Genomic DNA, 14802 nt, shown 5'->3' on the forward strand with positions numbered 1-14802 from the left:
AATAAATCCAGGAACAATGCAAGCGCCAGGGCTTGAACCCTGGTGGACCGAGTGTAAGGGCATATTTATCCCTTAGTTGTTTTGGTGATTGATGACAATGCTTTTGTGGACTAATCGTGTGCATTGAGTATTTCAGACATTTCATCACTAGGCACAAGACGATTTGGTGCCCCTCGAAGACTATTGAAGACGTTTCTCTACGTTTTTTTCGGTGGATTTGAGTCGTAGGAAAGTCGTACTATTAAGAGGGGGTCCGCTTTGGAAAGGTTTGGGTGGAATTATCACGTACATGTCTACTTCTTTGCACCGCCTTTCCGTTGGCTCTTTGGAGCATCCTACGTCTTTTCATGTCTTTGCAATATGTCATGTTTGCTGAGTTGGGGCATGCGGTAGTACTGCTCCTAGGAGCGGTAGTACCGGCCTCGGGCGCGGTAGTACCGCAGGTGCCCCCGGTAGTACCGCTTCCTTGGAGCGGTAGTACTGTGGCCTCAGGCCAGGCGCTGTGGCGGTTGCGGTAGTAGGGGCGGATGTAATTTTTTACATCCGTGCCCTACGCGGTAGTACCGCGCCAGCGGTGCGGTAGTACCGTGCGCTCTGGCCAGGCTCAGCAGCATGCGCGACAGTAGGGGCGGATGTAATTTTTTACATCCGCACCCCGCGCGGTAGTACCGCTCCTGGCTTACGGTACTACCATGTCGGATTTTTGCACAGACTCCAACTCAGCGGAAGTTGCCATGGATGTATTTTTATATGTCCGTGCCTTCACTAAATCTGGATCATCCCTGCCTTGCGGTAGTACCGCAAGGGGGAGCGGTAGTACCGCGCCAGCGGTTCTACCGCCCTCTGCTTCTGTGCATTTGGGTTGTCCAGGTTTCTGCTGCTCGGGCGGTAGTACCGCGTGGCCCTGCGGTAGTACCGTGTGCCCGTGCGGTAGTACCGCGTCCCCGGCGCGGTAGTACCGTGCTACGCAGGCTGAGTTGGTGGATAACGGTTGGATTTGTCCCTCCACTATATAAGGGGTGTCTTCTTCTCCGAGTTGACTACCTCTTCCATTTCTAAGCTCCATTGTTGCTCCAAGCTCCATTTTCGCCCGATCTCTCTCCCTGGCCAATCAAACTTGTTGATTTTCTAGGGATTGATTGAGAAGGCCCTGATAACCCACAAGTATAGGGGATCGCAACAGTTTTTGAGGGTAGAGTATTCAACCCAAATTTATTGATTCGACACAAGGGGAGACAAAAAATATTCTCAAGTATTAGCAGTTGAGTTGTCAATTCAACCACACCTGGATAACTTAGTATCTGCAGCAAAGTGTTTAGTAGCAAAGTAGTATGGAAGTAACGGTAACGATAGCAAAAGTAATATTTTTGGGTTTTGTAGTGATTGTAACAGTAGCAACGGAAAAGTAAATAAGCGAAGAACAATATGTGAAAAGCTCGTAGGCATTGGATCGGTGATGGAGAATTATGCCGGATGCGGTTCATCATGTAACAGTCATAACATAGGGTGACACAGAACTAGCTCCAATTCATCAATGTAATGTAGGCATGTATTCCGAATATAGTCATACGTGCTTATGGAAAAGAACTTGCATGACATCTTTTGTCCTACCCTCCCGTGGCAGCGGGGTCCTAATGGAAACTAAGGGATATTAAGGCCTCCTTTTAATAGAGTACCGGAACAAAGCATTAACACATAGTGAATACATGAACTCCTCAAACTATGGTCATCACCGGGAGTGGTCCCGATTATTGTCACTTCGGGATTGCCGGATCATAACACATAGTAGGTGACTACAGACTTGCAAGATAGGATCAAGAACTCACATATATTCATGAAAACATAATAGGTTCAGATCTGAAATCATGGCACTCGGGCCCTAGTGACAGGCATTAAGCATAGCAAAGTCATAGCAACATCAATCTCAGAACATAGTGGATACTAGGGATCAAACCCTAACAAAACTAACTTGATTACATGATAGATCTCATCCAACCCATCACCGTCCAGCAAGCCTACGATGGAATTACTCACGCACGGCGGTGAGCACCATGAAATTGGTGATGGAGGATGGTTGATGATGACGATGGCGACGGATTCCCCTCTCCGGAGCCCCAAACGGACTCCAGATCAGCCCTCCTGAGAGGTTTTAGGGCTTGGCGGCGGCTCCGTATCGTAAAACGCGATGAATCCTTCTCTTTGATTTTTTATCTCCCCGAAAGTGAATATATGGAGTTGGAGTTGAGGTCGGTGGAGCGTCAGGGGGCCCACGAGGCAGGGGGCGCACCCCCACCCTCGTGGACAGGGTGTGGGCCCCCTGACGTGGATTCTTCTTCCAGTTTTTTTATATTTTCCAAAAATATGTTCCGTGGAGTTTCAGGTCATTCCGAGAACTTTTGTTTCTGCACATAAATAACACCATGGAAAGTCTGCTAAAAACAGCGTCAGTCCGGGTTAGTTCCATTCAAATCATGCAAGTTAGAGTCCAAAACAAGGGCAAAAGTGTTTGGAAAAGTAGATACGACGGAGACGTATCAACTCCCCAAGCTTAAACCTTTGCTTATCCTCAAGCAATTCAGTTGATAAACTGAAAGTGATAAAGAAACACTTTTACAAACTCTATTTGCTCTTGTTGTTGTAAATATGTAAAGCCTGCATTCAAGTTTTCAGCAAAGATTATGACTAACCACATTCACAATAACTCTTAGGTCTCATGTTTACTCATATCAATGGCATAATCAACTAGCGAGCAATAATAATAAATCTCGGATGACAACACTTTCTCAAAACAATCATGATATAATATAATAGGATGGTATCTCGCTAGCCCTTTCTGAGACCGCAAAACATAAATGCAGAGCACCTTTAAAGATCAAGGACTGACTAGACATTGTAATTCATGGTAATAGAGATCCAATCATAGTCATACCCAATATAAATTAATAGTAATGGATGCAAATGACGGTGGTGCTCTCCAGCTGGTGCTTTTTAATAAGAGGGTGATGACTCAACATGAAAGTAAATAGATAGGCCCTTCGCAGAGGGAAGCAGGGATTTGTAGAGGTGCCAGAGCTCGGTTTTGAAATAGAGATAAATAATATTTTGAGTGGCATACTTTCATTGTCAACATAACAACCAAGAGATGGCGATATCTTCCATGCTACACACATTATAGGCGGTTCCCAAACAGAATGGTAAAGTTTATACTCCCCCTCCACCAACAAGCATCAATCCATGGCTTGCTCGAAACAACGAGTGCCTCCAACTAGCAACAGTCCCAGGGGGAGTTTTGTTTGCAATTATTTTGATTTAGTTTGCATAAAGCATGGGACTGGGCATCCCGGTGACCAGCCATTTTCTCGTGAGTGAGGAGCGGAGTCCACTCCTCTTGAGAATAACCCGCCTAGCATGGAAGATACGGACAGCCCTAGTTGATACATGAGCTATTCGAGCATACAAAACAGAATTTCATTTGAAGGTTTAGAGTTTGGCACATACAAATTTACTTGGAACAGCAGGTAGATACCGCATATAGGAAGGTATGGTGGATTCATATGGAATAACTTTGGGGTTTAAGGGATTGGATGCACAAGCAGTATTCCCGCTTAGTACAAGTGAAGGCTAGCAAAAGACTGGGGAGCGACCAACTAGAGAGCAACAACAGTCATGAACATGCATTAAAATTAATAAACATTGAGTGCAAGTATGAGTAGGATATAATCCACCATGAACATAAATATCGTGAAGGCTATGTTGATTTTGTTTCAACTACATGTGTGAACATGTGCCAAGTCGAGTCACTTAAATCATTCAAAGAAGGATACCACCCCACTATACCACATCACAACCATTTTAATAGCATGTTGGCACGCAAGGTAAACCATTATAACTCATAGCTAATCAAGCATGACATAAGCAACTATGATCTCTAATTGTCATTGCAAACATGTTTATTCATAATAGGCTAAATCAGGAACGATGAACTAATCATATTTACAAAAACAAGAGAGGTCGAGTTCATACCAGCTTCTCTCATCTCAATCAGTCCATCATATATCGTCATAATTGCCTTTCACTTGCACGACCGAACGATGTGAGAATAATAAGAGTGCACGTGCATTGGACTAAGCTGGAATCTGCGAGCATTCAATAAACAGGAGAAGACAAGGCAATATGGGCTCTTGGTTAAATCAACAATAATGCATATAAGAGCCACTTCAACAATTTAATCATGGTCTTCTCCTATCGACCCCCAAAGAAAAGAAAAGAAATAAAACTATTTACACGGGAAAGCTCCCAACAAGCAAAAGAAGAAGAGGAAATCTTTTTGGGTTTTTTTTTAATTATTACTACTACAGTAAGAAAAGTAAACTAACTAAAAGCTACACTATTTTTTTTGGTTTTTCTTAAGGTTTATCAAACACACAAGAAGAAAGCAAGAAAAAGGAAAATAAACTAGCATGGATATTACAATGAAAGAGTATGAGCACCGACAACTAGCAATAAGTGTGTGAACATGAATGTAATGTCGGTGAGAAATACGTACTCCCCCAAGCTTAGGCTTTTGGCCTAAGTTGGTTTATTGCCACGGATGGCCTGGCGGATATCCGTAGTTGTAGCCGGGGTCGTACTGAGATGAAGAAGACTCTGATTACCACTGGTTGGCAATCATCTCCGGATCCCACTGGTAATTAGACTGTCGTGGAGGTTCAAATTGTGGTTCCGGCTCCGTGACTGATGTAGGGTTCCGGTAGGCGTGAATGGCCGCCAGCGGAACGAGATACAGACCTGCAGATAAATCAAACAAGGAAGGAGCAGGCAAGGTAATAGTCTCAGGGTGATGTTTATCAAAGAACAATTTGTATTTAAGCGCCCCTTCCCTATTCTTAACAATAAAGTCATGTGCTACCATACTCTTATAATCTAAATAAACAGTGGGCAGCAATTTTTCTTCTTTTTCATAGTGCCTAATGGGTATGTTAAGATGTGCATCAAGGCGTGAAGCGTAAATACCTCCAAAGATGGGGCCCTTTGTACGGTTCAAACTTAACCGTTTGGCAATAATACCGCCCATACTAACAGCGTTATCACAGAATAAACCATGGAACAAAATAATAATATCAGGAACACTAAGGTTTCCACAGTTTCCGCGACCAATTAAGCAACGACTAGCAAATATGGCAAAGTAGCGTAAAACAGGAAAATGTATGCTAGTGATTCTTGCATCGGAAACCTTCCTAGTTTCCCCTACAGTAATAGTGTCAATAAACCCGTCCACATCTTTACGATGTGGTTCTTCTAAGCTACCCTCGAAAGGTATTTTGCAAACCTTGCAAAATTCATCTAGTGACATTTTCTTAACCACATCATATAAATGAAACTCTACTGAAGGAGGTGATTCCTTAGGATAATAGTAGAAGTTTTGCATGAAAGTATTGGTGAGTAAGAGATACTGTTCGCGTTGGTCGCGGAGGAAGTCGGTGAGGCCTGCATTCTCAGCCAATTCATAAAAATCATCATAAATCCCGGCTGCTCTCAAGAAATCATTGGAAGGCCATTCACACGGCTGGACCTCCACGGTGCGAGGCAAATTATATTTGGGCCTCTATGCTTCTTCACTTTGCTTTTCCTTCGAGCTTCGGCTCGATGAGCCCCTCAAAAATCTCTTCATTATTTTTTGAAAAATTCTGAAATTTTTAGTAACTTCAAATAAAAGTGAACCAAGCTCAACAAAATTGATAGCAACTACTCCTACAAGTGCCTAGAGACTATATCAAGCATTAGAACTACTTGGAACCATATAAATTTGACATGCAAGCTCAAGAACATGGTCACCTAGGCAGCACAAATTTGCAATGAATAAAGCACTAGAACAAAAACTAATTGGACCAATGGAGGAGGCACATACCAAGGAACAATCTCCCCAAGCAGTTTTGTGAGAGGTGCTTTGAGCAAGGAGATCGAAAATCGCAGCAAAATGAGCTAGAACTCGTGCTTGAGCTGGATGGTGATTGTTTTGGGAGGAAGAAGAAGTGTGTGGGTGCAGGAATAAGTGGAGGGGGGCCACCATGGGCCCACGAGGCAGGGGGGCGCGCCCTGGACCCTCGTGGCCAGGTGCTTGCTCCCCCTGCTGTGTTCTCAGTGCCAGATATTCTCAAATATTCCAGAAAAAATCATATTCCATTTTCAGGGCATTTGAAGAACTTTTATTTTCGGGGTATTTTTATATTGCACAGATAATTCAGAAAACAGACAGGAAAATACTATTTTTACTTTACTTCAACTAAATAACAGAAAGTAGAGAGAGGGTACAGAAGGTTGTGCTTTCTAATTTTATCCATCTCATGCTCTTCAAAAGGAATCCACTAACAAGGTTGATCAAGTCTTGTTAACAAACTCATTCCGAATAACATGGAACCGGAGAAATTTCGAATAACACTATGTTACCTCAACGGGGATATGCACATCCCCAATAATAAGAATATCATATTTCTTCTTGACAGTAGGAAGAGGAAATTCAAAACCTCCAAAAATAATCGATGGAATTTTTCCAATAGAATTGATACTGTGGACTCGAGGTTGTTTCCTCGGAAAGTGTACCGTATGCTCATTACCATTAACATGAAAAGTGACATTGCCTTTGTTGCAATCAATAACAACCCCTGAAGTGTTCAAAAAGGGTCTTCCAAGAATAATAGACATACTATCGTCCTCGGGAATATCAAGAATAACAAAGTCCGTTAAAATAGTAACATTTGCAACCACAACAGGCACATCCTCACAAATACCGACAGGTATAGCAGTTGATTTATCAGCCATTTGCAAAGATATTTCAGTAGGTGTCAACTTATTCAAATCAAGTCTACGATATAAAGAGAGAGGCATAACTGTAGGGTAACGCAGCAGAAAACAAAAAAAATTCCGACCTACGCACCAGCCCAGGACCACTATGGAGACTGCATACATGGTTTGATCTTTTTCGTTACCGACTCGTAGCGCAGCGGGAAGTAGAGTCGATGACGATCGGCGGTGCAGATCCCCGCAGCTAGGATTTACAACCTCCCAACCGCGAGGATGAATACCCTCATCCGCCATACGGACAGCCCTCCGGGAGGCGGTCGAACAGTCCCCCGGACGGTGTCGCGGACAGCCCTTCGGGAGGACCTTCGAAACCCGAACGGTCACTCGGACAGCCCTCCGGGAGGACCCACAGAACTCGGACCGTCACTTGGACAGCCCTTCGGGAGGCACTCTCGAACAGCCCCTCAGGGCACTAAGATCGAAACTACGACCTCTCTACAGAGTTGCACACATACGGTGTCAGCTATCCGGCAGGGCTTCGCCGTCCAGAACTAGTTCCTGCCGGAACCCAGACAGCCTTTCGGCTCTACGAAACTATTTCGCTGGGAGGGAGAGAAGAAGCCAGATCATTGCAATGGCATGTATGTGAGAAGGGATGATCCTTTAGGCAGCCCCCTCCACCCCTATTTATAGGCCAAGCCCAAGGGTGGCTTCTCCAAGAAGCCAAGGGGGAAATACCAAAAAGGCCCTCAAGGTGGCTTCTCCAAGAAGCCAAGCAAAAAGCACTTTCACTATTCATGACGACATTTTTCAGCGTCCGTTCGAATTGAAAATATTTATGTGGGCTCAGAACATTTCCAGTACCCACTAAAATAATTTTCAACGCGTTCCGAAACAATTTCGGTTTAGTGATTTTCATCTGCGAAAAGCAAACAAGAATGCGTTTTCACTATTCATGAAGACAATTTTTCGCGTCCACTAAATCCGAAAATATTTCTGTGGGTCTTCGAATAATTCCAGTACCCACTAAAATGATTTTGGATTCGTTCTGAAACAATTTCAGATTAGTGAATTTCATCTGCGAAAAACAGCCAAAGCGGTACCGGCAGCTCCGAAACATTTTCGGTTTTTATTTCTGAAAATTCCAAAAAGTTTCCAGAATGATCCTGGCACCCTCCAAGAATTATCAGGCATGTGCCGAAACTATTTTGACTTAATGGCATACCCCGAAACAACTTTTTCGGTTTCACCGAAACTCATCCGGTGACCTCTCTCTGCGGTACGATTCCGCTGTCCGAAACTTTTCGGTGTCCGAAACTTTTTCGGTGATTTTCTCTCAGACTCCCTGTCTAGTATTCAGCAGATAGATGACCCTTAAGCGTGTGACCCTATAGGTTCGGTGAAGTATAGACATGACCTGGAACCCCTTCCGATCAATGATCAACATCGGAGCCGTGGACACCCATATTGACCCCTATACCCACACGAATGAATATTCGAGTGAACCTCCAGTTGAGGTGAGCTATTCCTGTTGCTTCACGATATATCACAAACACCTGAGGTGAGATTTATTGCATCCCCGTGGGCCAACACTTTGTCCACTATGCAAGTTACCTCGTTACCGGTTTTGTTCTCTTTTCTCGTTTCGTGTTCCGGCATCCCCGTGATCAAATCACAAAGTGTCTGGCCAGACGATGATGGACACCGTAACACCGAGTGGGCCCGAGTATATCTCTCCATCGTCGGAGGAGCAAATCCCAATCTCGAGCTATCAATTTACTTAACATACTTTCCCATGAACCCGTAAGCCGCCGTAATAGCCATCCAGTTACGGATGACGTTTAACAAACCCCAAAGTTCATGAAACAAGCATGAAGAAACTCGATACTCTCATGGTCTAAGGAATTATGCAAACATTAACTATCTCTGTGTTATAAACCATTAACTTGTGACGAATGTATCTCATAGCATAACATCAATTCGGGTCGATTCAACACAAATGTCCTTCCTGACATTGTGCCCTCAAAGTTGCTTGGCATAGACATGCCCATGATTGGGAAAACATAATCATCATGCAACACTTGAGCTAGTCTTAGAGGCACGACTAGGAATACATTTTACCGTTTATTATTCCACACGTGCATATGGGTTCTCCCCAGAGCCTTTATGGATATACGGGCTCGGGAACCACAGCAGTTATAGCATGGAACATAAACATAATTATGAACAAGGAGATAATCAATAACATTTATTATTGCCTCTAGGGCATATCTCCTACAGACTCCCACTTGCACTAGAGACAATAATCTAGCTTATGCTAATGCACTTCACACCTGTGGCACACCGGTGTAAATATGCTTCGCTTGTGGTATAGCCTGATGTCCAACGGATCTGACGACTTCAGTTCCGTGTGTATCTTTGCATGTCCTCGCGTTTTCACAAAATTCATATTTTGTGTGGACTTGGCTTTGTATGTATGTGAATCACAGGTCGAACCTGGATTCCTCAGACTGAGTTATGGAGCAACTACCTGCAGTAGTGTCCCATTGTCAAAAGCCATCTTGGAACTATGCTAAGTTCATGAATGAACTATATGATTCAACATCTTCTTTGTCGCTTCTAAAGCTTCAACATACTTAGCCCTTGTTATAGAATTCGCCACAGTAACTAGTTTGAACAAATTCCAACTAACTGTGCCACCACAGTGTGTGTTACACAAAACCCTTAATTTAAATCGAAAATCGCATGGAGAAAAGATGAAGACTGTATCGATTTAACATTTTACAACGAACTCTTCATGATCTCTACTTGCGAGAAAACCATGTCATCAGTACTTACTCTAGTACTCTGTGACATCTTTCACTGTTGTCCCATGATCAGTAATTTGATCACTTTGGTATCCATACTCGCAACACCTTGGGAGTATCGGACATATCTGGTTGTTTTACATACCATGGAATACATGATTAATCCAAACACAAAAGTGTGTGGAATCTGCATCATGTATTTTACTCATCAGTGTTTTGGGACACCGAGTCTTGCAAAAACTCTTTCCATGTGACTTTGGCAAGAATCACTCCTTGGCGTTTTAAATGCTAAAAGGTTTTAGCATCTTGTCAATATGTATTCATTGCTTAGCCCCATTAGGTAAATCTATCTCCATAGATCATCATACCTAATATTGAGGCTATTTAGCCTAAGCACTTCATCGAAAAACTATTTTCAAATGAAGTCCTAATTTGTGTCAAGAAATTTATTTCCAATTACCAATGTGCCAAGCACATAAGGTTTTTAGAAATATTATTACGCTCCCACTTACTTTCTTGAATTACAAGCATCTTCGTTACCCATTGATGAAGTCAAAACCCCTTTGACCATTTCATCAAAACACGAAGATTCCAACTCCATTTTGCTCTCTTCTGTCCATTGCTGGAACTCTGAAGTTTGCATACCTACTAGCATCCTCTGGATCGACAAATTACTTTGGACTGTATCATATACAAGTCCTAGCTTTCATTTCCATCAGATGGAAATCCTTTTATCATCCATGTTTCATATCTCATGATTGAAATATGTATTAATTGCTAGTTCAACCCGAACCGACTTTAAGCATCGCTACGATGAAAACAACCTCATCGTAGTCAACTCTTGAACTTGTTATTTCAACAAGTCGAGCTTTATGGATAAAACATTTTTATCCGTATCAGTTTTAAGTTCCATAAATATTCGTTAGACTCTAAGTCTTCCGAAAGGTGTATCAAGGTTTTAATCTTGAATCACTTATATGGAAACTAACTCGGGTTGTATTGGCATTTAGCCAATTCTGGAGTCAGGGCCCATCAACGCTTCCTTGTGTATCGTAGGTATAATGTTGTCTAACAACAATATCTCGTTTGCGCACCTGAGAGGTTTGCACGAGCCTTGCCTACGTGGTTCAGCTGCAAGTTCGACCGAAGTTCATACATTTTATTGTAGAGACTTCCGTATCAGTCGCAGTAGGAAACTCTGGAATTACTTCCAAGGTCTCTTTCCTTTGATCTGATGAAGATACTGTTTATCTCGTCGAGTTGCACTATTCTCCCACTCACCTTTTAGAAAGAACCATTCTCTTTAAAAGCATACCGTTCTTTGTGGCAAACCTATTTGCCTCGGTATAGTGAGGGAGGAATACCCAATGACTTGGGATAACCTACAAAGTAGCACTTGTCTGATTTGGAATAGGTTTGTAACCTTTTACACAAGCCCCATATTCCAAATGTTAAGAAAAGATACAACATGGTTGGGCGTACCATACCATGGCTTCATTTCAACAGACCCGATGTAGCTCTTTTCAGTGTAAAAGCCGCAGTCTCTAAAGCATCACTTTAAAAAGGATAATGGCAAATTTATTTATGTCATCTTTGACCTTACCATGTCATAAATGGTTAGATTACATCTCCACGGACTTTTCACTTGCAGTGGTGTTCCGGGAGGTGCAAGTTATGAAACCCCTTTCACAACTCATCAGACATTCGCTAAACATGTAACTCAAATATTCCTTTGTGAAATCTCCTTTGGTGACCCTGATCTCCTTTGGTGGCGTTCGCGTGGGCCACATTCGGTGCAGAGGGAGCCGGCCCCGCCGGAGGTGGTGCGTCGCCGTGTCAGGGAGGAGGACGAGCACGTCCATCGCTACATGGCTGCTATGGACGTCAGGTTCTCCAATACCTGGCAGGTTCTTTGGGCAGATGACCGGAGATATGATCCTGTGATGGTTCCTTCCCTTTGGGTGTCGACCGCCCGCGCCCCAGGAACCACGAGTGGCCTAGATTCTTCTATAGTATTCGATCTTTATTAGCTACCTAGCCAGTGATGTATTCGATATATAATATTCGAGACGATGTATTCGAGATTATATATATTATTCGAGACGATGTACTCGAGATTATATATCATTCGAGACGATGCATATTATGTACTATATGATTCAGTTTTTTCCTTATTGATTGCATCCATGCATTGTAATTTGAATACTAAATTGTTTTATATTTCTTCTGTATTAGTTAAGTAAAAGCTATGGCGGACAATACCGACAGAGAGAGAGAGAGAAGAGGAATTGTTCGAGATCATACGCAGCCCTCGTAGGCTAGATGATCTGAATGAAGCAGATGACAGCTCCCAATATCTGAACAATACTAGGGAGGGTGATGATAAGATATTCGATCTCGACGACCGAGCTGATGAAGTCATGAACTATGATTATGATTATGATGACGCAGACAATGTTTATGATGACACAGACAATGTTGATCTTGAAATAACAAAGACTACCGGCGAGGTATATTTATATAAGCAGGCATCTGGTGATCATCACATGTTTTTTTATTTGAAGATATATTAACGAATCGATCTTTCTTCTTTCAGCCCTCCGGATCAAGCAAATCTGCTTCTACAGACAGCAGGACAAAGCGAGGCCCGGGCAAAAAGTTGAAGGAGGGTGTAAAGTACAACATCGACTCCATCAAAGCTAATGGCGAACCCCTCACGCCTAAGAACATTGCGAACAAGTGGACTCGTCAGTGCGGAGTTCTTGTGAAGGACCAACTCCCGATCTCCATTCAAGAATGGAAAGAGCCAAAAACTAAACGTCTAGATGTTACTTGGGGCGACAACAGAGCAAAACAAAATCTTTGGGAATCTCTGATGGAACATTTCACCCTACCAGATTATTTCACTGATGCAGATGTGCAGAAAGTCAAGGACGCCGCTCTTAAGAAGATGGCAATTGCATTCAACACCCACAAGAAAACTGTATGGGCCAACTACCTCGCTGCAGAAAGGAAGACTCCAGAATTCAAGGGAACACTGGAGAAGCAAAGAGAACACTGGGCCGCTTTCGTGAAATTCAAGGAATCAGAATTATCTAAGGAACGGTCGAGAAAAAACAAGGCCAATGCCGCAAAAAGACGCAGTTCCATAGGCTGGGGCCAGGTGGCTACGCGATGGCAATGCCTAAGTGGGATAAGTCCGAGCAAGAGATGGAGGATGCAGGGGTCACTGCGGTTACTAGGAGCTGGCCCCCCAGGTGCAGAACTTGGTTCTATGCGCATGGGGGGGCGTTGGACCCGAAGACAGGCCTGGTTTCGAAGAAGGCAAGTCTAAAAGGAGCCGAACAAAAGTTACTTGACGCAATAGAAGATGCTCGAAAGGGGGTGTTCACGCCAACAGAGAGAACGACGAGCTTACGCGTGCCCTGGGAAATCCTGAACACCCGGGAAGAACACGAGGCAAGGGCGTTATTCCATGGTATGAGTGCTTTTCGGAATGGAACGACGACTACAGGACCCGTGCAAGAAAGAAGATGGAGGAGGAGGAGAAGAGGAAGCTGGAGGAGGAGCAGAGGAAGCAGGACGCAGAACGCCTTCAAGGCCTAGAAGCAAGGCACGCGGACTTGGCACTCAAATTCCAGCAGCAGCAGCAGCAAATCGACTCACTTAGCCAGGAAAGGGGGTCTCAGCAGCGGCAGCAGCAAGCGGATGATCATCCAGCATTGGATAGCACCGTCCCATCCATGCCGAGAAGCAGCATTGGTTCCGCCCCGGGCGACGCGCTGCTGGATACATACCCTGTGGATGACATCATAGAGAACACTAACTTTGAGCTACACTTCAAAATGAAGAACATATAAATGAAGGTGGCGGACGCCGTTGCTTTTACAATTACCCCCGAAGCAACCTTCCATTGCACCCCGATTCCAGCGGGCTATGCTCGTGTCTTGGTTGATGAGGTGGTGGACCCCTATTCGGCGCTACAGCTTGACATTCCTGGAGGTGACGACGAGCACACACTGGGAGAGGCCATACATCGTATCATCCTATGGAGAAAGGATTGCATCGTCTTTCGAAATCCACCGACACCGCGTCTGCCGACTCCTCCTCGAAGTCCGCCACCGTGTTAGCAGACTCCCGCTCCTCCAAGTCCATGAACGCGTGAGCAGACTCCTGCTTCAAGTCCGGCACAGCGTCAGGCCACTCCTCCTGTTTCAAGTCCGACACCGTGTCAGGCCACACCTCCTGCTTCAAGTCCGGCACAGCGTCAGGCCACTCCTCCTGCTCCAACTCAGCCACGTCAGCCGTCTCCGCCGCCTCAGCAATCGCAGAAGAGACACGCCGCAGCTATGGTGCGTAGCGGTACGAGTCAAGGTAGTACAGGAAGTACAGGCGGAGACAAGCGATATAAATATGGTCCAAGCCTCGCTCCTCTTCCTCAGAGGCCTTACGACATGACCGAGGAGCAAAACGATGCCATAGTGAAGGCCCAAGTGGACGCCCATTTTGGACCGAAACCAGCACCGCCACCGAGGGAGAAAGTGCCTGAGGAAAAGATTGACCACTTCATTCTTATGGCTAGACCAACAGCTCCCAAGCCTGTTGACTCAGACTATGAGCACCAAATCAGGAAGGCACATCGAGCACGACTACAGAAAGAAGCGAGCTCGAGCTCGAGCCAACAAGCAGTTGTCAAAAAATGCGGGAAAACCGTTCCCCAGCTGGGAGAACAGGCGGCGCAATCGACCCCCCCGCTTGTTGTGCCAACAACACATGAGATTACGCGCGCCCAATATTATTGTGGGCAAACCGTTTACGTTCCCCAGCTGGGCAATGTGGTAATAACCGAGGATCATATAATGCAGGCTGAAATGCTCAAGATCACTATTGGACAACTCCTCGATATCGAGCCCATGTCTCCGCTTAGAGAGGAGGAAATAAAACGGAAATATGTCCGGGGCCAACCTTTGGTCAAGCCAGACGAGGTCAAGAACCTCCCAACGAGAATGTATGAATTGCATCAATGGTACATGAACATTACCAAGATTTCCAATCGAGAGTCCCTCATGGTGAAAGTCGAGGAAGATCAGTACTTCCATAAGCTAGCTGTGTCCATTGAGTATTCAGAACTATTTCAGTTATTCAATAAAGATGCACTCGACAAATCTCTCATCAGTTGCTATTGTCTGTAAGT

This window comes from Triticum aestivum, chromosome 7D, assembly GCF_018294505.1.
Source record: "Triticum aestivum cultivar Chinese Spring chromosome 7D, IWGSC CS RefSeq v2.1, whole genome shotgun sequence".
In the NCBI taxonomy this organism is placed as follows: domain Eukaryota; kingdom Viridiplantae; phylum Streptophyta; class Magnoliopsida; order Poales; family Poaceae; genus Triticum; species Triticum aestivum.